General features: G+C 40.1%; 1 protein-coding gene across 3 annotated transcripts in view; it reads left to right on the top strand.

Annotated features, from left to right (window-relative positions):
- The window catches only part of MID2 (midline 2), a gene marked incomplete at its 3' end in the record, with an annotated part of 523,130 nt that overhangs the window by 467,994 nt on the left and 27,630 nt on the right, over positions 1–27,506 (top strand). The window lies entirely within an intron of this gene.

The following is a 27,506-nucleotide window of genomic DNA, read 5'->3' as shown; positions in this document are numbered from 1 at the left end:
AATTTTGTCAAATTTGTTGGGTATTCTAGCATCTGAAAAGCTCTGAATCTTCTAGCCTCCTGAGCTATTCTGGGTTTCTGATATTCAACATGGTCAACAGCCAAGAAACCCAAGCCATTTCAGGAAGATTCTATTGGGTTCCTAATAAAATGGAATTCATATCGGTAGTTCAGAATTAATATTTATACTGAAAAAACAAGTATCTAATATCACAGATGAGTAGGCAAATTGCATATTGTCTGTGTGCCAGAGTGTAGAATTAAATACCTTCGTACGTTCACATACCATTTCTGTCAAAAACAGGATACTGGCAGCAAACCATTTGAAAAACAAAAAACAAAAACACTGACCTACAGTGATTACTGCCAAATGACACATCATTATCCTAGAAGGTGAAAGCAAATAATGTTTCCAGGGTTTGGGGTTTTATTATTTATGATCTTTTATAAAAGTAACTACTTTTCAAGAAAGTCAGTAAAACCTCTGTCACTTTTTCCTCTGTCAACCTTCATCAAAGTGTTTATTAAGCTTCACTGCCTGTTTAGCACTGTATAGGACATATAGCAGGTGTATAAGTCATTATCTTTGTCTCAAGGACTTTATTTTCTAGCTATTAGAATGTATATTATGTAGCAAAAGCAAGAAATACAAAATAAATTAGTTCAGTGCTATTTTTGGTGGAAGTGGAAAGTGAACCTAGAACATTCTACCTCTAAGCTACACCACAGCTCTATTTTATTTTTTATTCCAATATAGGGTCTCACTAAGTTGTGGAGGGCCTAAGTTGACTAGGTTGGTTGTGTGCCAGCATTTCTCCTGTCTCAGCCTTTCAAGTACTGTGATTACATGTGTGAGTGCTAAATTTTAAGATGCAATAATGTAAATGCTGTAGGAATTCATAGGAAAGGGGGATAGAAAAAGGCTAACATCATCACCATCATCCATTGTTAGCACAAATTAACACTATGCACCAAGTATAATGCTAAGTGTTTCTCATGTATCATCTCATTAACTCCTTTCAACTACCTTTGAGATAGTCACATTGTTATTCTTGTTTTTGAGTTGAGAAAACTTAAATAGCTAAGTGATTTATCCAAAGAGAGCAATAAGGGACCTTATCACAAAGGATTCTAAGAACCATACTAATTTTGAAATTTACCTTGTGGTCAAGTGAAAAAGCAAGAAGCCATTTTAAGCATAGAGGGATGTATTTTCAAAAAGATTATGCTGAGTGACTGCTGGATTAAAAATGCACTGGGAATATAAAGACTGGAGACAGAGGGGCCAGTAAGGGAATGTGATAGTACAGTGCTTGGCACATAGTAGGCACCCATACATATTTATTGATTAGATGGATTAATTTAAGGTTGAGATTTTGGTAGATAGATATAGTGTAGCAATAGGTAGAAATGACAGAAAGGAATATATTTAAATTATAATTAGTAAGTAAAATATGTGGATGTGATGATTCATTGGTTGTAGGGATGAAAGAGAGAAATAGAGAACAATTCCCAGGATTTTTGAGGAGTCAGTGGTGCCTTCATTCATTTAGGAAACATTAGAGAATAAACAGATTTAATAAAAAAGGATATGAAAGGAGATGAGTTCAGCTTTTAAAGCACTGGGTCTGTGGTTATGCAAATGGAAATGTCCAGTGAGCAGTTGAATATAAGGATATAAATTTCAGGAGAGATGTTTGATTTGAAGATAAATATAAGCGAGGTAAAAAGAGATCTTTTTGATGTAATGGAATTGTTTTTAAAATTGCATTGTGGTAATGGTTGCACAATTTTGTAAAATTACCAAAAATCATTGAATTGTTCACTTAAAATGAATGAATTTTATGGGATGTAAATTAAGTCTCAGTGGTAACACATGCCTGTAATCCTAGTACTTGGAAGGCTGAGACAGGAGAAAAGCAGGTTCTAGACTATCCTAGACAACTTTGTAAGAACCAGTTTCAAAATAAAAATTAAAATCAAGCGGGTGTAGTTCAGAAATAGAGCACCCCTAGGTTCAATCGTCACACACACACACACACACACACACACACACACACACACACACACAATGAATATGCTAGAACTCTTATGATACTGTCATTTAAGGTATAGGCAAATGCGTTGGAGTATTATTTTTATAATGCTATGAGACTTTACTTAAATATCTTTAATTGCCAAGGAGAAGGAGCCAGTTGGCAGGGAGAGACTGAATGCAAAAGTGTGGGAAATTGATCAAGAAAGGACCCCAAGAGGGTAGGAGAGGATGAGATGCAGGGCACAGATAGAGAAATGAACTTTCTAGATAAGAGAGATACCACCAATTTATAAGAGTTTTGAAAGAAAAGGAAAAAATGCACAAGGATGCCAGTATGTTTGCTTTTTGGCTGGTTTTGAAAATGTGAGGATCTTCTCTGGGGTGGGTTTTATTTTCTCTATGAAGAAAAAAGGAAAATAATTTACTGTGATTTTGCTGTGAGTAAGAAGGAAAGTGGTGTGGTTGAAACTTAGCTTTGAGGACTGCAGTGATTTGAATTAGCTACTTTGAGAACCTGTTTGAAGCTGGACACAATGAATTTATAGGGGGAATTGATCTATGCTTGTGTGAACAACTTATAGGTCACAATAAAAAACAGGAGAATGAATAATATTGCCCAGTGAGGGACAATTGATTGAATATATCTCTGTCACATGTTATATATATACACACATATATACATACACACACACACACACACACACACACACACACACACACACACATATTATGACTTTCCACCCTGAGCTACACCTCCAGCCCTTTTTATTTTTAATTTTGAAACAGGGTCTCACTAGTTGCTTCAGGTTTAACTAAATTGCTGAGGCTGGCTTCAAACCTGTGATACTCCTGTCTTAGCTTCCCAAGTACTGAAATTACAGGTACACACCACTGTACCCAGCCAGTTTCCCTGTATTCTCTAGTTTTAAATGTCCTTGGACAATTTCATAATAAAAATATTTAAGATGGTAATATTAATGTATTTTTACTGCAACCAGTAAATGCCAAAATGTATAAAGAAAACATTTTAAAGCTGTCTATATTTTTCTCTCCAGTAAAAATCTATAGTCTAGCTTATTTCTTGTCTACCACATCCATTTTTATCAAAGTCCTATATCCCCACCCCTAGTACCAGCACAGTTTTCTCCATGCCAAATTTATCTTCCTTTTTGCCATGTTATTTGAATTGTTTGAAGTTCCTCAAGTGAGGAGAATGTGGCAACAGGGAAAGATTCAGGTGCAAGCTAAACCACATGACTGCCTAAAGACAGCCCACGGGAAATGGGCTGCTAGTAGACGCATTCTTTGTTAGAAAATGTATTTGGGCAACTCAGTGAGACCCTGTTTCAAAATCAAGAATAAAAATAGGGCTGGGGTGTAGCTTGGAGGTAGAATGCCCCAGCGTTCCATCCCAGGTGTGTGTGTGTGTGTGTGTGTGTGTGTGTGTGTGTGTGTGTGTGTTTGTGTGTGTATGTATATGTATATATGTGTATATGTATATATATATATATATATATATATATATATATATATATATAGCATGTGACAGATATATATTCAATCAATTGTCCCTCACTGGGCAATATTATTCATATATATTTGGGATCTACTGCTGAGAATATAAAATCTGGACTTGGTAAGAGATCACAGATCTGAAGTGCTATATTATATTCAGATCAAAGTAACTGAGTATGTTATCTTGTAATCCAAATAAGGGCAACCTCTCCTTTTAGGTTCTACCTAGGTGGGCTTAAGAAGAATGATTTATCTGGTTTTATAGACAGAAAGCCATTTCTGAACAATAAGTCTTTTAAAATACACTCTTATTAGTGCATTGTAATTTCACATCATAATGAAGTTTAGAGTGATAGGAATATACACTACGCATGTACATACAGATATACAAATATAAGTTCCCAACCTATTTGTCAATAACCAACAAAAGATTATGGAAGTATACAATTTAAGTGATAAACCAAGAATAGAAATGCAAACCATCCTATATTACAGTAAGACAAGTAAGTAGAAACTTGAATCAAAGCCTGAATTTCAGTTTTCTGGGAAAGAAGTACTACCTGTTTTCAGACTAGGATAGCCAGTTGGGTGGGAGGGGAGTAGGGCAGGAAATCATTATTTATTTAACTCCTACCATGTTCCAGGTAGTGGAAAATCTTTATTTCTATTATGTCATTGTTTTCTCACAACCACTTGTGAGATAAGTAATATTATTTCTATTTTATTGTTTAGAAAGATGGACTCAGAGATATTAAGTGGCTTGTCTAAGATCACTTAGCTTATAAGTATCAAAGCTGGAATTCAGACTCAAGCCTGCTTGATTTCAAATCCAGAGCTCTTTCTACTTCACCACCTCCTGGGAGAAAAATATGCTGAGAAAAAAAATGGAAACTTAGCACATGAAAACCATTAAAAGAAAGAGAGGGAAATTTTACTCCAAATAATAGCTTTAAGTACAGAGAGAACAATCAAAGGGCAAGGTTGCTTTGATGGTTCCAATGAGATATGGGTAATCTGCAGGAACCCTGGCCTTAGAGTTAGGAAACCCAGCTGGGGTTTTAACTGCATTACTTGTGAGCTTGTATGACATTGATAATTCACTTTACCTCTCTGGATCTCAGTTTCCTCATCCATCAAATGCATAATGCCTTTCTTATATATCTCACAGAATTGTGAAGATCAATTATAGAGATCCAGTACATCTGAAAATACTCTTTAGACTAAGTCCCAACAACTATGCAACTACAATAAATAAACAACTGTAATTAATAATTTCTTCTTCTTAACAGTAACAGTTTGTTAGATGATTGGACCTTTGGAATTTCCCAGTAGATTGGGACTCCTTCCCATTTGCTTTGTGTTTTATCCAGAAGCCATTGGACTTTCCAAAATGCAAAACCCTGAATTATAGGCAGAAAGTAAAGACCCCAAACAAATCATATTCCTTTCTTCCTTTCATAGCCTCACCACTTTGTTATGTAGGTGAATCAGGTTAAGAGTAACATCAAGGGCAGACCTATAATAGAAGCTCCATAAAGGTAGGTTTTTGTCTAGCAAGTGTGTGGGAAGGAGACTCAGACCTACTTGCTTTGCTCTAGTGACAGTGGAGAGAGGTAATAAATTATAGGTATTACACATACAAAAACATTCACATATATGTGAGTCTCAAGGTTTTTTATCATTAGGAAGCAACCAATCAGGCAGGTTCCTTGGATAAGCCTATGTAACCTAGGGCCACCTCTGATTCCAGTAATACTCTCATTGTGTCACACTTTGTATTTATTTTGTGTGTGTGTGTGTGTGTGTGTGTGTGTGTGTGTCTGTGTGTGTGTGTGTCTCTGTGTGTGTGTGTGTAGTTTTAGGAATTTAACACAGGGACATTCTGCTTCTGATCGACACCTTAGCACGTTTTACTTTTTGTTTTGAAACAGGGTCTTGCTAGGTTGCTGAGTGTCTTGCTATGTTACAGCGTCTAGCCTTGAGTCTTGCAACCCTCCTGTTTCAGCCTCCCAAGTATTGAGATTACAGGTATGCAACACCATGCTCAGTTTGGGTTGATATTTTTTGTTTTTTTTAATTTTTAATTTTTTTATTTTTACTTTTACACTGGAGTAATTTTATTTTTATTTTTTTAATTTAATTTTTGTATCTTTTTAAATTTAAAGTAAATGTTATACATTTAATCTGTATTTGGTGCCCCCTCCCCCCTTGTTTCCCTTCCCCCCTCCCAATACTTAATACCCAGGCTAACCTTGCTATATTCGTACTTTTACACCTATTTGGAAATAGCCGCTCATCAATCAAGTTCAGTCTCCTTCCTCTCTTAGTTTTCCATTCAGACTTTGCTGAGATTTCCCTTCCATTATCTGGAGTCCCTCTGGTATCCCCAATGCTCACTCGTTTGGGGATATTAGAGGAAACATATGTCCCTTCTCTTTCTGTGTTTGGCAGATCTCACTTAACATAATGCTTTCCAGCCCTTTCCATCTTCTTACGAATGACGTGATTTTGTTCTTCTTTATAGCTGAATAGAATTCCATTGTGTGTATTTCCCATAACTTTGCAAACCATTCGTCTGTTGATGGGGGCCTAGGTTGTTTCCAAATTTTGGCTATTACAAATTGTGCTGCTATGAACATAGGTATGCATATGTTGCTGTAGTTCTCTGTTTTCAACCCCTTTGGAAAAATATCCAGGAGCGGTAAAGCTGGATCGTTTGGTGGATATATTCCAAGTTTTCTAAAGAATCTCCACACAGATCTCCATAGTGACTGAACTAGTTTGCACTCCCACCAACAATGTAAAAGAGTTCCTCTTTCCCCACATCCTCGCCAGCATTTATTATTTTTTGGTTTCTTTATGCTTGTCAATCTGACTGGGGTTAGATGGAATCTCAGTGTAATTTTGATTTGCATCTCCCTGATGGCTAATGATGAAGAACATCTTTTCATGAATCTATTGGCCATTTGTATCTCTTCCTTTGTAAAGTGTCTATTCAATTCGATTTCCCATTTCTTGATTGGGTTGTTTGTTTTGCTAGTGCAGAGTCTTTTGAGCTCTTTGTATATTCTGGATATTAGCCCCCTATCGGAGTGGTGACTAGTAAAGATCTTCTCCCATTCTGTAGGCTTCCTCTTTAGGTTCTTGATGGTTTCCTTTGATGAGAAGAAGCTTTTTAGTTTGATCCTATCCCACTTGTTGATTCTTGCTTTAATTTCCTGAGCTTTGGAGGTTTTGTTGAGAAAGCTACTGCCTGTGCCTATATGTTGTAGTGATGAGCCTATGTTCTCCTTCTAATAACTTCACAGTCTCTGGTCTGATTTCTAAGTCTTTGATCCATCTCGAGTTGATTCATGTGTATGGTGAGATATAGGGGTTCAGTTCCATCTTTCTACAAATGGATAGCCAGTTCTCCTAGCACCATTTGTTGAAAAGGCTGTCTTTTCTCCAGCATATGAGTTTGGCCCCTTTGTCAAAGTTTAATTGACTGTAGGTATGTGGATTTGTTTCTGTATCTTCTATTCTGTTCCACTGGTCAGTGTACCTGTTATTGTGCCAGTACCATGCTGTTTTTACTACTACTGATCTATAGTATAGTTTGAAGTCTGGGATTGTGATGCCTCCTGCATGATTCTTGTTGCTGAGAATTGCTTTGGCTATTCTGGGTCTTTTCTTTCTCCATATAAAGTTCATGATTGTTTTTTCTAGGTCTGTGAAGAATGTAGTTGGTATTTTAATTGGAACTGCATTGAATCTATAAATCATTTTTGGCAGAATGGCCATTTTGATGATATTTATTCTGCCTATCCACGAACACGGGAGGTCTTTCCATCTTCCAAGGTCTTCTTCAATTTCTTTCTTTAATGTTTTATAGTTTTTGTTGTAGAGGTCTTTTACACTTTGGGTTAGGTTTATTCCTAGGTATTTTATTGGTTTTGAGGTTATAGTGAATGGAATTGATTGTTTTATTTCTTTCATTGTGGATTCATTGTTGGTATAAAGAAAAGCCTCTGATTTCTTTAGGTTGATTTTGTATCCTGCAACTTTGCTGAAATTTGTTAATTATCTCCAGAAGTCTTTTGGTTGAGTTCTTAGGGTCTTCTAAGTAAAGGATCATGTCATCTGCAAATAAGGATAATTTTAATTCCTCTCTTCCTATTTGAATTCCTTTGATTTCCTTCTCTTGTCTTATTGCTGTGGCAAGAGTCTCAAGGACTATACTGAAGAGGAGTGGTAATAGTGTACATCCTTGTCTTGTTCCTGATTTTAGGGGAAATTCTTGATGTTTTTCCCCATTCAGTATAATGTTGGCTTTGGGTTTGTTGTATATTGCCTTAATGATGTTGAGGTATGTTCCTTTTATTCCAATTTTCTGTAGTGTTTTTAACATGAATGGGTGTTGGATTTTGTCGAAGGCTTTTTCAGCATCTATTGCTATGATGATGTGGTTTTTATTCTTGATTCTATTTAATGTGGTGGATGACATGTATTGATTTGCGTATGTTGAACCAACCTTGTTTTTCCGGGATGAAACCAACTTGGTCATGGTATATTATTCCCTTGATATGGTTTTGAATGTGTATGGCTAGTATTTTGTTTAGAATTTTTGCATCTATGTTCATTAAAGATATTGGTGCGTAGTTTTCCTTTCTTTATTTGGTTTGGGGATTAATGTGATACTGGCCTCGTAGAAGGAATTTGGGAGAGTTCCTTCTCTTTCAATTTCATGGAATAAGTTATGAAGTATTGGTATTAGTTTTTTACTGAAGGCTTTGTAGAATTCAGCTGGAAACCCATCTGGGCCTGGGCTTTTCTTTGATGGAAGAATTTTTATTGACATTTCTATTTCACTGTTTGCTATTGGTTGGTTTAGGCTTGCTATGTCCTCTTGGTTCAGTTTAGGTAGGTTAACTGTGTTTAGGAATCTATCGATTCTTCCATGTTTTTTTGTCTATTGGAGTATAAATTTTTAAAGTAGTTTCTGATAATCCTTTGAATTTCTTCACTATCTGTGGTGATGTCTCCTTTTTCATTTCTGATTTTAGTAATTTGCATTGATTCTCTTTTTCTTTTGGTTAGGTTGGCCAGGGGTTTATCAATTCTATTAACCTTTTCAAAGAACCAGCTTTTTGTTTTGTTTGTTCTTTGAATTGTTTTTTTTTGTTCTCTATTTCATTTATTTCTGTTCAAATTTTAATAATTTCCTGTCTTCTGCTGGCTTTGGGGTTGGACTGTTGCAGTCTTTCTAGGTCCTTGAGTTGTGCCAATAGGGCCTGAACTTGGTGATTCTGAGTCCTTCTTATGTGGGCACTCAATGCAATGAACTTTCCTCTTAATACTGCCTTCATAGTGACACAGAGATTTTGGTAAGTTGTGTCTCTGTTTTCATTTATTTCCAAAAATTTCTTTATTTCTTCCCTAATTTCTGCTCTTACCCATTCATCATTCAATAGTCTATCATTCAGTCTCCACGTATTTGCATAGTTTCTTTTGAGTTTCCTGTTGTTGATTTCTACTTTAATTGCATTATGGTCTGAAAAGATGCAAGGAATTATATTACATCTTTTGAATTTGCTGGTGCTTGCTTTTTGTACCAGGATGTGATCTATTTTGGAGAACGTTTCATGGGCTGATGAGAAGAATGTGTATTCTGTAGTTTCTGGATGAAATGTTCTGTATATGTCTATTAGGTCCATTTGGTTTATAGTTTTTTTTTTTAGTTCTAAAGAGTATTTACTCAACTTTTGCCTTGAAGATCGATCCAGTGGTGTGAGAGGCGTATTGAAGTCTCCCAGAATTATTGTATTTGGGACTATTTGAGATCTGATGTCCTGAAGGGTTTGTTTTACAAACATGGCTGCATTCACATTTGGAACATAAGTGTTTACTATCATTACATCATCTTGGTGTATTGTTCCTTTTAATAAAAGGAAGTGCCCTGATTTTTCTCTTCTGATGCGTCTTAGTTTAAAGTCTGTTTTGGCCAGGCATGGTGGCGCATGCTTGTAATCCCCGCACTTGGGAGGCAGAGACAGGAGGATCGCCCAGGTTCGAAGCCAGTCGCGTGCGTTGGCTTAGGAGACCCTGTTTCCAAATAAAAATGTAAAAACAGGTCTGGGAGTGTAGCTTGGAGGTGGAAGGGCTTCCAGGAACCCTAGTACCACTTCCAGGAACCCCAGTACCGCCAAAAAAAAAAAATAAATAAAGTCTGTTTTGTTGGATATCAGGATTGCTACCCCTGCCCTTTTTTGTTCTCCAGTAGCATGGTGTATCTTTTTCCATCCTTTCACTTTCAGTCTGTGAGTGTCTTTGGCTGTTAGGTGAGTTTCTTGCAAACAGCATATATTTGGGTTATGTTTTTTGATCCACAATGCCAATCTATGTCTTTTGATTGGTGAGTTAAGTCCTCTGACATTAAGAGTTATTATTGAAATATGATTTTTGTTTTCTGTCATTTTGTGTTCTGTCATCTGGTAGTTTTCTCTATCTTCCTTACTTAGAAGCCCCTCTGATCACTTTCCTCTCTTCTCTGGTTCTGAAGTCTGCTTCTTTTTTCTTCTTTATGGTTTATTTCTTTAAGTATTTTTTCTAGTGTTGGCTTTGAATTCATAAATTTTTTGAGATTTTGTTTATCTTGAAACACTTTTATTTTGCCGTTGACTTTGAATAGTAGTTTTGCTGGATAGAGCAGCTTCGGTTGGAAGTTATTTTCTTCCAAGGTCTGGATCACGTCATACCAGTCTCTCCTGGCATTCATGATCTGGGTTGTATAGTCTGGGGTGATTCTTATTGTTTTGCCTCTGTATGTCACCCGACCTTTTGTTCTCACTGCTTTTAAGATCTTTTCCTTGGCCTCTATGTTAGTCATTTTGACTATTATGTTGCGTGGGGAGGTTTTTCTTTGATCTTGTCTTAATGGTGTTCTGTATGTCTCTTGAACATGAAGATTTCTCGTTCCATGTTTGGGAAATTCTCCGAAAATATTTCTGTGAAGAGATTACAGATGCCCCTGGTGTACCTCTATCCCTTCTTCAATGCCTTTTATCCATAAGTTAAGGCATTTCATGTTGTCCCAAATTTGTTGTATGTTTAGGTTTTGTTGCTGTAATGACTTCTGCATACTATTGACTGTGTTTTCGGTGTTGGATGAACTGTCTTCTAACAGTGATATTCTACTTTTCATTTCCTCTAATCTTCCAGAATTTCTTCCTTTTGCTGACTTCATTTCATTTATTGACTCTTTCATTTCATTCCAAACCTCTTTCTGATTCTTTTTTAAGTATTTCTAACTCACCTTTCATCTCCACTAAACTTGTTTTAAATCCTTTCATCATATTGTAGATCAAGATTCGGAACTCCCCTTCTTGCATTTCTTGTAGGTCAGTATTTGTGATTTCTGTCATTTCTCCATTATTCCTAGTTCTCATATTTTCAAATTTCTCAGGTCTGCTTTTCTGCTGTCTTCCCATCATTAGTGGGTATTATTTTTAGCCCAGTCTTTGTATTAGGACTTTAGAAAAGACTTATCCCCCCAGAAAAAAAAAAAAAAACTTATCCCCCCAGAAAACCAAAAACCAAAACAAACCCAAAGATCCAAAAAGTAAAACAAACAATACTAAACCGCAATAGTAAAAAATAAAATATAAAAGGATAGAAAAATAGTAAAAAAAAAAGAAAAAGAGAGATACAGTCCTACTATGTTGCTGATATATGATGAATCTTGTATTTTCTTTGAGTGGCCCCTTGTGGTTCTGTGTAGGTATCGCACTTTCAGCCCTCTTCTTTGGTCCCAGAGTTGAATTGGCCCACTCTGCGCACACTGGCACTCATATATATCGTACTCACTGTGTGCTCACCTGATCCGTGGCTCCTCTGAATTCGCGCTGGCAGTCCAATCTGTGGCTCTGAAGCTCTGGCAGCTCTCCCATATTCTGCTGACTTTTTGCTCCCGTGGTGAGCAGGTCCACTTCCCGATCCCTGCCGATCTCCGGACGTGTCTGCGGGGCCGCCTTTGTTGGGTGAACAGTGCGGCTCAGGAGCTCCAGTTTGCTAGCAACTTCAGGTATTGGAACTCTCTGGTCACTCTCAGACTTTAGAGCTTCTCTGGGAATATTAAAGACCCAAAAGTCCCTTTTGGGCCAGTGGCGCTGAGGGCAACTGCGCCTGTGCCTGCACTCCGCCGGCCGCCGAGTCTTCAGTTCACTATCTGCTTTCTTTGTGTGTTGTGGTGAATCTTGCAGTTCAGTTGCTGGATTTTTTCTGCCATACTTCCCAAGTCTGTTTTGGATCGTACGTTTAATTTTTCTTTATTAAGACACTTCTGTCTCAGTAGTTGAACTTAATTTGCTTCAGCTAGTGAGGAACGCTGTGTCTCTCCGTCGCCATCTTGGAAACTCAACCTCGGGTTGATTTTTTTTTTGACAACTACCTTTCACCTGTCCCCAAACACAAGTAGACTAATAGATGTAGTCCCTGCTATATAGACAGAGACTGAATGTGAGAAGATGTATATTCATCAAAGCATTAACCAGTGTTTTTAATAAGACTTCAGTGCATAAAGCTGTACTCTGCTTGGGGCTCAGAGTATAGAACAGAGTCCTGTCCCTCAGGGAGCACCATAGAGATGGCTGAAATGGAATGTAATTATAGTATTATATTTTTATAAGTGAGGGAATGTGTTAGATATCTTTCTTCCTTACACACCTATTTCTTCTAGACTCAAGCTATTATCTTTTGGGCTCTGAGCCTGGGGGATTGTGTTAATTATGGGGGAGGCCAGAGCAGAAAAACAAGCTCAGGCTAGCTAAATTCCTTCCTAGCCAATGATGTGAAATATAATCAGTGTTTTGTCAGGAATTAGCAGCTGACCTCCCTTCTGGCATTGACCTTCTGTTCTGAATGAAGAGTAGTTGGTAGTGTGTATTCTGGTAGGAAGAGACTATCTTGCCTTCAGATGTAGGGCTAGCCCTGTCCAGCAGTGTAGAGGTAGAAGGAAGAATAAGATGTGGAAGGAAGTGTAAGATAAGGGATATGGCAATCTTATGGAAGAACAAATTGTGACCCAGAATGTTCCAGAAAGCAAAGCAGGCTATATTCAGAAAATGAATAAAAGTAAACCAGATAATAACATAATTCTTGCTTGTTGATTATGCAGAAAACCCCAGAATATCTAATTAGTGGTTATAACAATAGGAGTTAGAGTTATAGTAGTAGTAGTATGTTGTTGTTATAGTTATAATGGTAGTAGTGATACAACACCAAAAATCAAAATACAATTACTCAACCAACTATCATAGATCAACTATCATATAACCAACTATCATATCAAAAAAGGCACAAGGTGCTTTATATATGTTATTTAATTATGTACAAGATCATGTGAGGCCAGGTATTAGGATTATCCTCATTTATAAAAGAGGAAACTGAGATAATTTATCCCAAGCCAGATAAGCTTTTGGTGAGCAGCAGAATGAGGAGGCTAACCTGGGGTAGTTGTTTAGTGCCAAACTTGTCCTTTTAATTATTTCCAATTTTAATTTAATTTAACTTTAATTCAATTTTGGTTCATTAAGATACACCTTCACCTCATGTTTCTGGGTAGTCTTCCTCCTTGAACCTATCTTTAGGGAATTTGTCTTTAGAGCCCTTGCTCTCCTCTTCTCTTTTCTCCTTCTCCTTCTCCTTCTCCTTCTCCTTCTCCTTCTTCTTCTTCTTCGTCCTCTCTCTCTCTCTCTCTCTCTCTCTCTCTCTCTCTCTCTCTCTCTCTCTCATCTCTTGTCTGTATCTGTTTCTATCTTTCTTTCTCATCCCCATTTCCATCTCCAGAAAGATAACCTGTTCAAGTACTGTAGTCAGGACCCCTTCACCCTCTTGGGCTATGTTCCATAGAAACAGCTTAGTCTTTTCCTGACAAACTAGGTAATTGCGAACTGTGGAAATATATCTTCATGGCGTATGTGAATGTAGTCACAAAGTTGGGGATTATTCTAAGGCTTCCTATCACACTGGGGGTGTCATATAGAATTCCTCAGGTTCTTTTCCTTGGAACTCTTGCCTAGTACTTCTCTTTTCCCTCTACCCTCCACCCCATCTCTGCAGCTTAGAAGCAATACAGGCTATCCCTCAGCTGTTTTCACTCTTCTACTTGGGTGCTTACTTCTTCTGGCGACCATCTGCCTTTTCTGAATATGAAACTAGTGTTTTTTTTCTTTTTGTTAGCCAAGGTCCTCTGTCTCAGAAATAATGACTTCTTTCTCAAAAAAGTGTCCTTCCTGCCAGGTGTGGTGGTGTATGTTTGTAATCCCCGCGCTTGGGAGGCTGAGACAGGAGGATCGCACAGGTTTGAAGCCAGCCTCAGCTACTTAGTGAGGCTCTCAGCAACTTAGTGAGACCCTGTTTCCAAATAAAATATAAAATGGGTCTGGGAGTATAGCCCGGAGGTAGAAAACCTCTGGGTTCCACCCCCAGTACCACCAAAAAAAAATAGTGTCCTTCCTGACTTTAGCTTTCTGATTTTGAATTTCCCTGGCCATCACAGTAGAGACTCGTAGATCTGTATGCATATAGGGAGTCTCGGCTTGCTGAATCTATCTTCTTGAAGCAAAGGTCATGGGGAGGAGTGCTTATGTCAAACTTGGATGTCAAGAGGGGCTAAATTTTCCCCAAGTCCAGTCTGAGGTTAAGAAGATGTAAACTTTTACTGGCTTGCCTTATTTCCTCCTCTTCCATAATTCCATGGTTGGGAAAGACAGTGAAAAAGATAGATATGATAAAACCCTGTGTTAGGAATTAGGAAACATGGGTTCTAGTACCAGTTCTTTCACCCACTAGGTACTGTATTGGAATTTCTTGATTACTAGTTATTTCCTTCATGGGATTATAAGCTTCCTGAAGGCAGTGGCCATTGTCATGCTAATTTCATTTTGGAAACTGTAGTTCTTAAATATTCTCTCTAACCCATCCTGTGACTTCTACCATTTCATTTTCCATGTTGCCATGGAAATGAGCTTCCTAAAATGCAAGACCCTATCTTTCACTCTCCTTTCACAAACTCCTTTCAGTAGTTCCCCATAACCTTTAAAATAAAAGTTTATGTGGTCCAGGTGGCACACACTTGTAATCCAGTACTGAGGAGGCCAAGACAGGAGGATCACAGGTTCATGGCCAACTTCAGCAACTTAGTGAGTTTTTCTACAACTTAGTGAGATCCTGTTTCAAAAATAAAGAATAAAAATAGGGCGGAGGTGTATCTCAATGGTAGAATAGAATCCTCCAGGATTCAATCTCCAGCACTAAAAACAAAAGTGTATAAGACCCATTGTTATCTGGACTCTGCTTACCTCACCAACATATTCTTTTACCACCTGCATGTTACACTTTATTACTTAAGCATATTTCTGCCTTGGGCCAGAAATTGGGAACACAGTGATGGATGTGGTATTTGTCTTCAGACAACTTATACACTCACTCTCTCTCTCTCTCTCTCTCTCTCTCTCTCTCTCTTTTCTTCTGGCTAGTTACTGTTTTTCCTGTAAGACTCAATTCAGGTGTTATCTCTCTTCCAGGAAGCAATCATACATGCCTCATGCCTCCCTCATCTAATTCAGGTACACCTCCTCTCTTTGTCCATAGCACCCTATGTATACTTTGATCTTAGCATTTCTATGTACCAATTTGTCTCTCCACTAGCTTAAACTCTAAAAGTGGGTGCTATGTCTTATCCATTGTTTTTATACCCAGCACATGGCTTGGTACACAATGTATACTGAGACAGGATAATTGAGTAAACAGTACCCTCTGGTGGTTGGCTATTGTAAATAAATTTTTATGCTTTGCAAAGATACCAATTACCTAAGAAAGTTGGATGGAAAGATGGCAATTACCTAAGAAAGGCAATTTTTCTTTATTTTAATGTTAGGAAAGGAAATATTCCAGAATATGTGGTCTCCTAGGACCTAGATGTTATTCTAACATCTCTTTTTTCACAATTTAGAAAACACTATTAAAATGACACAACCAATTAAAGAAAATAAATTTGAGTAATTGTGTTAAAAATGTAAGAGAAATTTGTCTCACATAATGAAAAAATATAATGTAGTGCAGTTGTTCCACAGTATCCATGGGGAATTAGTTTCAGGATCCCAATTAGATACCAAAATCTACAGATGTTCATATAAAATACTACAGTATTTGCATACAACCTACTTAAAATTTTTCATATACTTTAAACACTTCTAAGTTATATTTAATACTTAACACAGTGTAAATGCTATGTAAATAGTTGTTACACTATATTGTCTAGAGAATAATGACAAAAGCCTGTATGTGTTCAGTAGAGATATAATACCTTTTTCCAAATATTTTCAATCTGAGGATGATTAAATCCACAGATATGAAACCTATGGATATGGAGGGTCAACTGCATACATTTTTCCATTAAACCATTATTTCAAGTTGCAAAAATTCATATTAATTTATTCAACAAATATTTATAGAGTACCTATGATATGCCAACCGCTATTTTTTTGTGTGAGGATATAGTAGTGAGCAAGAACAAAATTTTTAACTTTAAGAAACTTGCATTCTAATGCAGGGAGATGCATAATTAAAATATTCTTATTAAAGGTTATAAGTGTTATAAAAATGAACCAAGTTGCAGAGCAAGTACATATGAGGAGAAGGTAGAGTAGGGGAGAAAGGATTTGAGATGAAATTTTTTTTTTATTTTTTGTGGTACTGGGGTGTGAAACCCAAGGGCTTTCTACCTCTGGCTATACTCCCAGACCTATTTTATAATTTATTTGGAAGCAGGTTCTCACTAAGTTGCTGAGAGCCTCACTAAGTAACTGAGGCTAGCTTCTAACCTGTGTGATACTCCTGTCTCAGCCTCCCAAGCTCTGGGATTACAAACATGTGCCACCACGCCCGGCTGGATAGGAGTCTTTTATCAAATATATGCAAAGATCTGAAACCATATCGCCTTAAATTTCAAAAAACTACAGACGTGTTGGTTCACTAGACCTCTGAAAACATGAGAATTCTAGATAGTTTTCTTTCTTTCTTCAGATTTTTATTTTGAACTTAGTTCAATCTCATGTGAAAGTTATAGAAATAAAACAAAATCCTTGCCGGGCGTGGTGGCGCACGCTTGTAATCCCCACGCTTGGGAGGCAGAGACAGGAGGATCGCGCAGGTTCGAAGCCAGCCACGCGCGCTGGCTTAGGAGACCCTGTTTCCAAATAAAAAAAAATGTAAAAATAGGTCTGGGAGTGTAGCCCAGAGGTATAAGGGCTTCCAGGAACCCCAGTACCACCAAAAAAAAAAAAAAAAAGAAAGAAAGAAAGAAAAAAGAAATAAAACAAAATCCCCATATACCATTTACCTAACCTCACCTAGCATTAACATCTTACATGGCCACTTGGCTATCAGAACCAGGAAATTGTCACTGGTAAAAATAATCTATTGCATAAACTCCTTACTTGATCAATTTTCATCTGTTTCTACATGCACTCAACTTGTGTGTGTGTGTGTGTGTATTTTCATACTTCTATTAATTTTGTCACATGTATATATTTTTGTAATCATCACTGTAATAAAGACAGTATCACTTCATCATCCCCTATATTCATTTGTGCTACCTCTTCATAGCCACACGTGCCTTCTTTGAAGCCCTCAATCTGTTCTCCATCCCCAGTTTTGTCATTTCTAGGATGTTATGTAAATGGAATAATATGGTATGTAAAATATTGTGATTTGTTGTATTGTTCATTATAATGCCCTGCGATGCATTCAGCTTCAATCACTAGGTGTTTTTTAATCTGGTATTTTATTTATATAGCTATAAATTTTATGTAAATTGAGGAAAAAACTTCCTTTCTATATCTTTGGAACCATGGAATAATTAGATGGGAAAAGATAAAAATAATGGTTTTCTACCCATTCATTTTATAGATAGAAATATGAGGGATATAAATAGAGTTATTGTTTTTATTGTTGAATAATATCTCATTATAGGTATGTTCCACAGTTTATTTGTCCTTCTCCCCAAAAAAGAATAGTTTGTTTATTTTCAGTTTTTGGCTAATACAAATAAGGCTGTTATGATTTTTCATGTAAGTATGTGTGTGTGCAAACATAAATGTTCATATTTCTGGGGTAAATACACAGAGGTGAGAGCTACAGAGTTGAGTCTTAAGAGGAATTTATAAGCAAGCACTATGCTTCACAGACTAAGCAATAGAGTAGGAAGAACGCTGGGTAGGGAGTAAAAAAATATGGCTCTAGACTTGACTCTGTCACTTTTTGTCATATAGTGTTGGGAAAAAACCTTCATTGTCTAGGCCTCATATTTCTATAAAGTGAAGATTTATTAATCTATTATTTTCCCCATATTTTTCAAATATAGCAATTCTGTAGTTCTAAAGATATAAAAAGAAAGTTTCTGCACCATTTGTATAGAATTCATAACTATATACTTAAAATAGATGCACACAGCTTAAATCTTTATCATTTTTTCCTTCCGTATTTAAAGCCCTTACCTTGTATGAAAAGAGAATATGGGGGAGATAGTAACTAATCAGAAGATTATAAAGGCTTGTTGGTCTGATCCCTGAAGACTCCAAAAATAATACAGAATTGTCACATGGCAAGAGTCATTCCTAAGGCATGTATGTGGAGCAAATTATCCTTACTCTCTATCTTCAATATTTTTATTAGTGAGGTTAGGCTAAAATAAGCACGGAATATGTATGTGAATGCCTATGTTTGTGCATTATTTGTGTTTTCTAAATATGTTACATTATATGTATTTCTATAGCATATTTTCCCCCAAATCAGGAAGGAAATTCGCAAAACATTTGCAATGGTCAGCTTTAGAGAATATGATTATCTTCAGAGGAAATTCTAAGAAGAAAAGAAGCATATATTTGTGAACAGAGCCCCCTCCCTGAATTTTTACCTTTATTTCTATCTCTTTTTCACATAAAAATAATTAAAATACTAGACACAAGCCAGACTGCTTGGTCGCAAATCCTGACTATGATATTTGCTAGCTATATGACCTTGGACACATTATATAACCTATGTTTCTTAGTTTCTTCTATAGAATAGGAATAGCAATAGTCATGCCTATGTCAAAGGGTTAATGAGATAAATAAATGACTTAAAGTATATGAAGCACTTTGAACAGTGCTAGCATGTAGTGAACACTAGAAACGTGTTAACCATTACGTTTTCTTTGTTTTATAAACTGATAGAAAGCTTGTCTCTCAGTCACTATCTTGAGTCCATCTACAGCATTAGGTCCTGAGTCCAATTCAGCATTCTTCCACTGCTAGAGATGGCTTAGCCACCACCTCTCCATCCACATGACTTTTCTGATTTCAACAGCTGATTCCCAACCTACTTCTACCCTCCTAATCTCTTACCCACTCCCTTGCCAAAATAGTAATAACTTAGGTGCTGAGGTCATAGACTGCTAAAATATGCCTCAATTTATTGTTTATGCCTCCTAGGTGGTAATTACTCTAGTACAAGGGACTAAAAGTCCTATTAAGTTTTACATATCCTTTAGTCCTTTAAGTGGCCACCTTCTCTCACATCTAAAGCAATAGATAAAAACCATTAAATTATTGCAGAGACCCCTGGAGAAACCGGGCCCAGTACCCTGGGTCCTGGGCAGGGGTCACGCTGGGCATGCCAGCCGGGGCCAAGGGTCGCAGGACTCTGGGCCCTGGGCCGGACCGTGCGTAGCATTCCAGACCCCTGGAGAAACCGGGCACAGTACCCTGGGTCCCGGGCGGGGGTCGCGTGGATCACGCCAGCTGGGGCCCGTGTCGCAGGACTCTGGGCCCCAGGTGGAGTAGTGTGGAGCACGCTGGAACCATGCGGAAACCGACTGGGTCACAGTACTACTGAGTGCCTGAAACCACTACCTCCTCAAACCACATATACTGTCTTCTCTTATTAAAAAAAAAAAAGGAAAAGAAAAAGAAAAAGAAAAAATATCGGAGAGGAGTTAAGAAAGCCGTGGAGGATGCCAGGACACTGGAGATGCAGACAAAACTTATGGAAAAATTCCCCGTGAAGGAGGACTGCTGTTTCTCTATATTGTTAAGAATCTTGGACATCACCTGTAAGGAGAGAATTTAGCGGAGACCAAGGAGAAAGGCAGTGTTGAAAGTGGTCTCTGTGATGGCGGTGGAGACTTGTATTCAGGAGAAGCAGAAATCAGATCCTACCAACGTTATTTTTTTGGAGAAATTACACCAAATGTCAAATGCTACTGTCATGCATGCTTAGGAACACTGGACAACATTCAGAGTGGGAAAAGAGCCTGGGAAGGTTTTGAAATGGTGGAAGCAGTGGCAGTGGCAGTGGCAAGTACTCAAGGAAGGCAGAAATCTGATGCATTACACCCGGAACCTTTCAAATAATAACCCCAGAGGCAGAATGTTACCACCACGCACCCTCGAGAACTTCACACAATTGGTTGGGCAAAGAGGGTGCTTGGATTGGAGCCTGCCGAGGGGTGAGGATGGTGATGGACACAGAAAAGCTGGGATTGGAGCCTGCTGTGAGGCAAGGCCGGTGCTGGAGCCTCCCAGGCCAGGATCGGAGCCTGCCGAGGGGTTGGGCCAGTGCTGGGGCCAGTGAGGTCAGGATCAGAGCCTGCCGAGTGGTTAGGCCGGTGCCAGGGCCAGCAAGGCCGGGATCAGAGCCTGCAGTGAGGCAAGGCCAGTGCTGGAGCTTCGAAACAGTGATCGGAGCCTGCTGAGGGGTTAGGCCGGTGCCGGGGCCAATGGCTGACATTGGAGTCTGCTGCCTGGCAAGGCCACTACTGGGGCCTCAGAGGCCGAGATTGGAGCCTGCCGAGGGGTTAGGCCGATGTTGGGGCCAGTGAGGCTGGGATCGGAGCCTGCCATGAGGCAAGGCGGTGCTGGTGCCTTCAAGACCGGGATTGGAGTCTGCCGAGGGGTTAGGCTGGTGCCAGGGCCAGCAAGGCCAGGATCGGAGCTCACCGTGAGGAAAGGCTGGTGCTGGGGCCTCTGAGGCCTGGATTGGAGCCTGCCAAGGGGTTAGGTCAGTACCAGGGCCAGCGGCTGGCATCAGAGCCTTCCGTGAGGCAAGGCCACTACTGAGGCCTCCGAGGCCAGGATTGGAGCCTGCCGAGGAGTTAGGCTGGTGCTGGGGCCAGCGAGGCTGGCATTGGAGTTTGCCATGAGGCAAGGCCGGTGCTGGGGCCTCTGAGGCTGGGATTGGAGCCTGCCAAAGGGTTAGGCCGGTGTTGGGGCCAGTGAGGCTGGTAACGGAGCTTGCTGTGAGGCAAGGCCGGTGCTGGGGCCTCCGAGGCCAGGATAAGAGCCTGCCGAGGGGTTAGGCTGGTGCCAGGGCTAGTGGCCGGCATTGGAGCCTTCCATGAGGCAAGGCTGCTACTGAGGCCTCTGAGGCCGTGATCGGAGCCTGCCGAGGGGTTAGTCTGGTGCTGGGGCCAGCGAGGCTGGCGTCGGAGCCTGCCATGGGGCAATGCTGGTGCTGGTGCCTCTGAGGCCAGGATAAGAGCCAGTCAAGGGGTTAGGCTCGTGCCGGGGCCAATGGCTGGCATTGGAGCCTGCTGTGAGGCAAGGCTGCTACTGGGGCCTCCGAGGCTGGGTTCAGAGCCTGCCAAGGGGTTAAGCTGATGCTGGGGTCAGCGGCCAGCATCAGAGCCTGCCGTGAGACAAGGCCAGTGCTGGGGCTTCCGAGGCCAGGATAAGAGCCTGCCGAGGGGTTAGGCTGGTGCCAGGGCCAATGGCCAGCATTGGAGCCTGCCGTGAGGCAAGGCCGGTGCTGAGGCCTCCGAGGCCGGGATCGGAGCCTGCCGAGGGGTTAGGCCAGTGTCGGGACCAGCAGCCGGCATCGTAGCCTTCTGTGAGGCAAGGCCGCTACTGAGGCCTCCGAGGCCGGATCGGAGCCTGCCGAGGGGTTAGACTGGGGCTGGGGCCAGCGAGGCCATCATTGGAACCTGCAGTGAGGCAAGTCCGGTGCTGGGGTCTCCGAGGCCAGGATTGGAGACTTCCAAGGGTTTAGGCCAGTTCCGGGGCCAGCAAGGCCAGGATTGGAGCCTGCAGTGAGGCAATGCTGGTGCTGGGGCCTCCAAGGCTGGGATCGGAGCCTGCCAAGGGGTTAGGCCGGTGCTGGGGCCAGCGAGGTCGGCATCGGAGCCTGCCATGAGGCAGGGCCAGTTCTGGGGCCTCCGAGGCCAGGATAAGAGCCAGCTGAGGGGTTAGGCTGGTGCTGGGGCCAATGGCCGGCATCGGAGCCTGCCGTGAGGCAAGGCTGCTACTGGGGCCTCTGAGCCTGGGATCGGAGCCTTCCAAGGGGTTAGGCTGATGCCAGGGCCAGCGGCCAGCATTGGAGCCTGCCGTGAGGCAAGGCCGGTGCTGGGGCCTCCGAGGCCAGGATAAGAGCCTGCCGAGGGTTTAGGCTGGTGCCGGAACCAACGGCCGGCATTGGAACCTGCCCTGAGGCAAGCCCGGTGCTGAGGCCTCCGAGGCCGGGATAGGAGACTGCCGAGGGGTTAGGCTGGTGCCGGAACCAACGGCCGGCATCGGAGCCCGACAGGAGGCAAGGCCGGTGCTGGGGCCTCCGAGGCTGGAATTGGAGCCTGCCGAGTGGTTAGGCCAGTGCTTGGGCCAGCGAGGCTGGGATCGGAGCCTGCCGTGAGGCTAGGCTGGGGCTGGGACCTCCGAGGCCGGGATCGGAGCCTGCTGAGGGGTTAGGCCGGTGCCGGGGCCAATGGCCAGCATAGGAGACTGCAGTGAGGCAAGGCCACTACTGGGGCCTCCGAGGCCCAGATCGGAACCAGCTGAGGGGTTAGGCTGGTGTCGGGGCCAGCGAGACCAGAATTGGGGCCTCCCATGAGGCAAGGCCGCTGCTTGAGCCAGCGAGGTCTGGATCAGTCCACCGAGTAGCCAGGCCACTACTGGGGCCGTCAAGAGTGGGATCGGTACTTGCAATGCAGCATGCACAGAGAAATATCACAGAAAATATAAATCAGATGCTTCCCCTAATCAGCAAAACTAGGAAGAAAGGGGCAACAGGAAGAGATCGAGCTATAGAAAGGGCCCTACAGTGAATCAATTAAGGTGACCAATCAGAGGGTATGGAATAGGGGAGGATGGAGCCTCTTTAAAATGCAGGAGGTACATAAACAAATGTATCAAAGTTAATCACTAAACAAGCATGGGATCGAGAGAGGGGGAGAGAATGGGATGGGGGCTGGATGAGGGCTAACTGTATGATGTGTGCTTGTATATCCTCTCAAGTCTTGTACTCCAATGTGATTGATACATGACTACAATGCACCAATTAAAAAATAAATAAATAAATTATTGCAACATTTAGTGATTTTTATGTAAAGCTGGCAGAAACATCTTTTAAATATAGTGTTTTTAAAACAAAGAGAAGAATAAAACACACTCTTTTTCCTCTTCTATTTATTCATTCTGACACAACAGGGCTGTATTGCTGGAGGAGATGGTCATATGTGGTGTGTGTGTGTGTGTGTGTGTGTGTGTGTGTGCGCGCGCGCGCGCGCGTGCGCTATGCCCTTAAAGTACAATCTGGGTTAGCACCTTATATTTAACGCAGTCGGAGTGAGTGCAATGTCTGTTTCATAAACATTGCATTTTCTGAGAGGCATTATTATTAAAAAGTAATGAATTTTTGCAGCTCAGTAAGATGACAAATCTTTTCATAACAACTTCTTGAAAATTCATTAGATGTCCAATTTACCTCTCACTTCTCCTCATTTCCCTTGCTCAGAAAGCAACTGCATGTTGAGTGAAGTCCAACTTTGATGTTACGGAGTTTGAGAAGGTGTGATAGGACAATGGAAAGGTTGCCCCGCTCTCCGGCTTCTCTGAGTACTGTGCTTTCACTCTCTATCCACTTTGTCCTCAACAATGCTTAACCTGCTGGAATTACCATGCTAGGATCCTGGCATTTCATCCAGGTACTCTCAGAGACTCAAAATGATAGCCCACTTCCCCATAATATATCTGCAACCTCTATTTCTAGCCATATTTCCTCCAATGTTTGTGTCAGGCTGATTGTTTGACCCAAGCACATTCTCTACTATTCTGCCTGTGATTTCGCTCACACCTCATATTATTCTCTCTGTTTATACTTCTCTTTCCTTAAACCACATTTTTGCCTGCTCAAGTCTTGCTCATCCATCAAGACCAGTTCAGCTACAGGAAAAATTCTCTGCTCCCCTGATTGTCCTTTTCCAAATGCATGCATAATTGGTTTTTTCATTATATGTGTTCTCATCAAGCTTCATTTGTGTTATACTATATTTTCCTGCTATTCCTTAAATTATAAGTACTTGTATTCACACTCAGTTCTCTTTAACAGAGTGTAAGCATCTTGAGGGAAAAAGCTGAGTGCTTTTCATTACTATATCCCACTTAGGAAGCAAGACAGGGTACCTTGGAAATGGTAGGCATTCAATAAATTTTTGCTGAAATAGAGACTTCTCTGAATAATCTTTAATGCTGGAAATTCAGAATCCTCTAGGTAGAAGAATAAGATATATTTGTGATACAGTGTAAGATTTCTGGGAATAAACTAGATTGGCAAAAATTAAACTAGATTGTCATTAACTATGCAGAGTAGAGAACACTGAGATGGAAAACCAACCGAGAGTTATATTGCCATAAAAACAAACTGCATTCTACTCTGGGTATATGGAATCATCTGCCATTTCATGCATATTGTCTCACCCGGTGATCAGGAAATCTGTGCTTTCTTAACCTTGGTGCAGCACTCTACAGGACTACTGCATGATTGAGCAAAGGGGAAAGCATGAATGGGAAGTTTCTCATGGTTATGGGTTAGAGGGAAGGTTGATACATTTTTAAACCTAGGAATAAATGACCTATAAAATGAGCACATAAGTGATCTCCTGCAAAACTATGAAACAAGATCTCTGAAATCAATTAAGGGTAAAAAAGTTTAACCCGCTTACATTCAACACATAATAGAAACAATTGTCAAAATAGCTTTTTTGCTATTTCTCAAGTCTTTGCAATATGTGGCTTTTATGAATTTCCATATATTTATTTTTTACAGTGATCAACAGTAAAATCCTTCCAACAAGGAACTTGTGTGTTTGTATTTGGGAAAGATGGAAATTCAAGAACGCTAGGTTTTACTCTTCAGTCAATTGTTTGGCTGAGAGGTAGGAAAGAACTTTGGGAAATAGGGAAGAATGAACAGTTGGAAAGAAATGTACAAATCCAACTCCTGTTGTCTTTTGAAGAAAGTAAAAGTGCACAGAAAACACACAGAAGAGGACCTGGGGACTTGGCAGGGAAGCTTTTGTGCCTAGTGCTTAGGCCTTAGAAGACTGAGGCTGATTTTCTTACTCCTAAACATTTAAAACTACTCCCCAAAAGGTTTCTCAAGGTCAGTGGATTTGCACAAAATTGTCCTAAAGGTATTTTCAAGAATGATAGATTTTTCAGAGACATAAAACTGTTTAGTCAAATCCACTAACCCAAAACAAAGAGCAAAGGTCAAATAATGAGCCGAGAGCTTCTATGAATAGTTAATAACCAATGAGACAACCCAGTTATTTTTCACTGAGAGTTAACATGCAAGTGGAATACCTTATCACATTTTCAAACAAAACTGTAAACAAAACACCAGGGCTTTCAAGCACCTCCCAAGTAGTTTGAGTTGTTTTATTTACATCATGAAGACAGTTTTTCCCTGGAGTATTTTCTCTTCAGAAAGTACTGGAAGACTGTGCTCTTTTGGGCTGCTTTTTGACATGGAAAGATTTTAATGTCACTGCTTTACCCTTTAGTTTGGGATGTTGCCTCTCAGCTAACCTTTTGATTTACTAGTTGTGCCTGGTTGTTTTATCTCCCCTGATGTGACTGTCCAAACCCCCTTCCAATTCTAATTCTCACACTTCAACCTACATTTTATTTTTTGCAGTACTGGGGATTGAACCTGGGATCAATTCAACCTCTGAGCTACATCCCCAGTCCTATTTTTTATTCTTTATTTTGAAATAAGTTTTCACTAAGTTGCTGAGGGTCTTGCTAAATTTCTAAGGCCAGTCAATCTTACCATTTGCTTACATCAAGTCATCTCAATCCTATTCTAAAAAAGTCACCACCAGGTGCTCTGTGCATGTATGTATGACACTATCACTATGAACTATATTATGATTTAAATAAAGCACCAATAAAAGTATTATTTTAAAAACTCAGCTGTGAGCCAGGCAAAAGCCTGTAATCTCAGTACTTGGGAGGCTGGGATAGGAGGATAGCAGATTTGAGGCCAGGTTGAGAATAGACTCAGCAACTTAGTGAGGTCTTCAGTGACTTACTGAGACCCTGTTTCAAATAAAATATAAATAGGGCTGGGGTGTAGCTCAGAGGTAGAATGTCCCTAGGTTCAATCTTCAGTGCCCTCTAAACAAATATCAAACAGGTGATCAATGAGGGGCCTCAATTTATTCATTCCTTGGCTCAGCCTATTTTATTTTACCAGAAGAACTTTAGTGAGATTTTAAAAAAGGAGAAGCTGCTGTGAATTTATATGTGAGTTGAGGGGAAATAAAAATCAGTTTTAGTGAACCCAAACAACTGCAACAATAATAACAGCCTTGACAAACAGTAAATCAGAGGTGGAGAACAGATTTGGAGAGGAAATCATAAGTTTACTTTTAGAAATAGTGTACAGAGTTTAGAATAACTCAAGTAACTAAGTAGACTAGTCTAGGAAACATTGAAATATACTTTTTTTCATCCTTCAGTTCAACAGATGTTTACTTGATATATACCACGTGCCCTTCACTATACTGTAGAGAAAGTTCAATAAGACACAACCCCTGGCCTCTAGAACTCATGTTAAAGTGGGAAACACAGATTAACAGAACTACTATGAGGAAGTAAATTGAATTATAGAAACAGTGCTATAGAAAAATAAATATAAGACAAATTGATTGTTCAAATGACAGATGAGAAAAAGTCACAGAAACAGTGATCATTGAGTGAGACCTTCAGAGATAAGTAGAAGTTTGTTTAGTAAATGAGGACATGACTTTCTAAGTAAAAGAGTAATCTCAGGGATGTGAAAATTTATGGCATCCTAGGCTAACAACAGGATTCTGAAATGACTAAAGAAAAATGGATGACAGAATAAAGAAAGATGATAGTACAAACGAGATAACATTGTCAGAAACTGAAGATGTATCTTGTTCCTCCCCATCATGTACTACAGCATCAGGGGTCCAGAAAAAAAACTACAAATGGGAGGTATCTAAATGTCCAGGTACTCTAAACAAGGCCGAGGGAGGACTAGCTGAATATCTTATTCTCAGATTTGTGGGAGTTCCTTGAGATGGTAAAATATCTGCCATGGAACGATAAATCCAATTTAGGGGAAAGGAGAGAAGTCTGAGAAAAAGTACAATGGTCAGAGTGAAATTGTTCACTCAAAAGAAGTAGAATCTCTCGTTGTAGCTGGAATTCCCCCTGGAAAGAAGGAAAGAAAGAAGGAAAGAAAGAAAGAAGAGGTTGTCATTCACTGGCAAATGTGTTGTATTCTGGTTAAATAAGAAACAGAAAATTTTCCAGCAGAGATCTTAGAGGATGAGTGAAGAGACAGCAGGGTCCAAGGACAGATATTTTGCTGGGGTTGGCATATGTAGAAGAGCCCCTCTAAAGAAAGGTAGCAATTAGAAATGCATTTCTTGCTAATGAAGCACATCTAGCTCCTTGAGTTTAATGCTCTCAAGTAACCCATTGTCTATTCCTCAGCGTTCTAGAGCTCTACTCAAGTAATCCTCGAATAGACTCTTGAAATGACTATGCTTTCATATGTGACTGCTCTGTGTGCTGCTGAAACAAAACTGATCTTTGTCTGCCCAGCCAGCCAGCCTAGGAGTTTTGCCT

Source organism: Muscardinus avellanarius (genome assembly GCF_963383645.1).
Source record: "Muscardinus avellanarius genome assembly, chromosome: X".
Lineage (NCBI taxonomy): Eukaryota > Metazoa > Chordata > Mammalia > Rodentia > Gliridae > Muscardinus > Muscardinus avellanarius.
The sequence above is the reverse complement of the archived record's forward strand: the minus strand, read 5'-3'. Positions and strand labels throughout refer to the sequence as shown.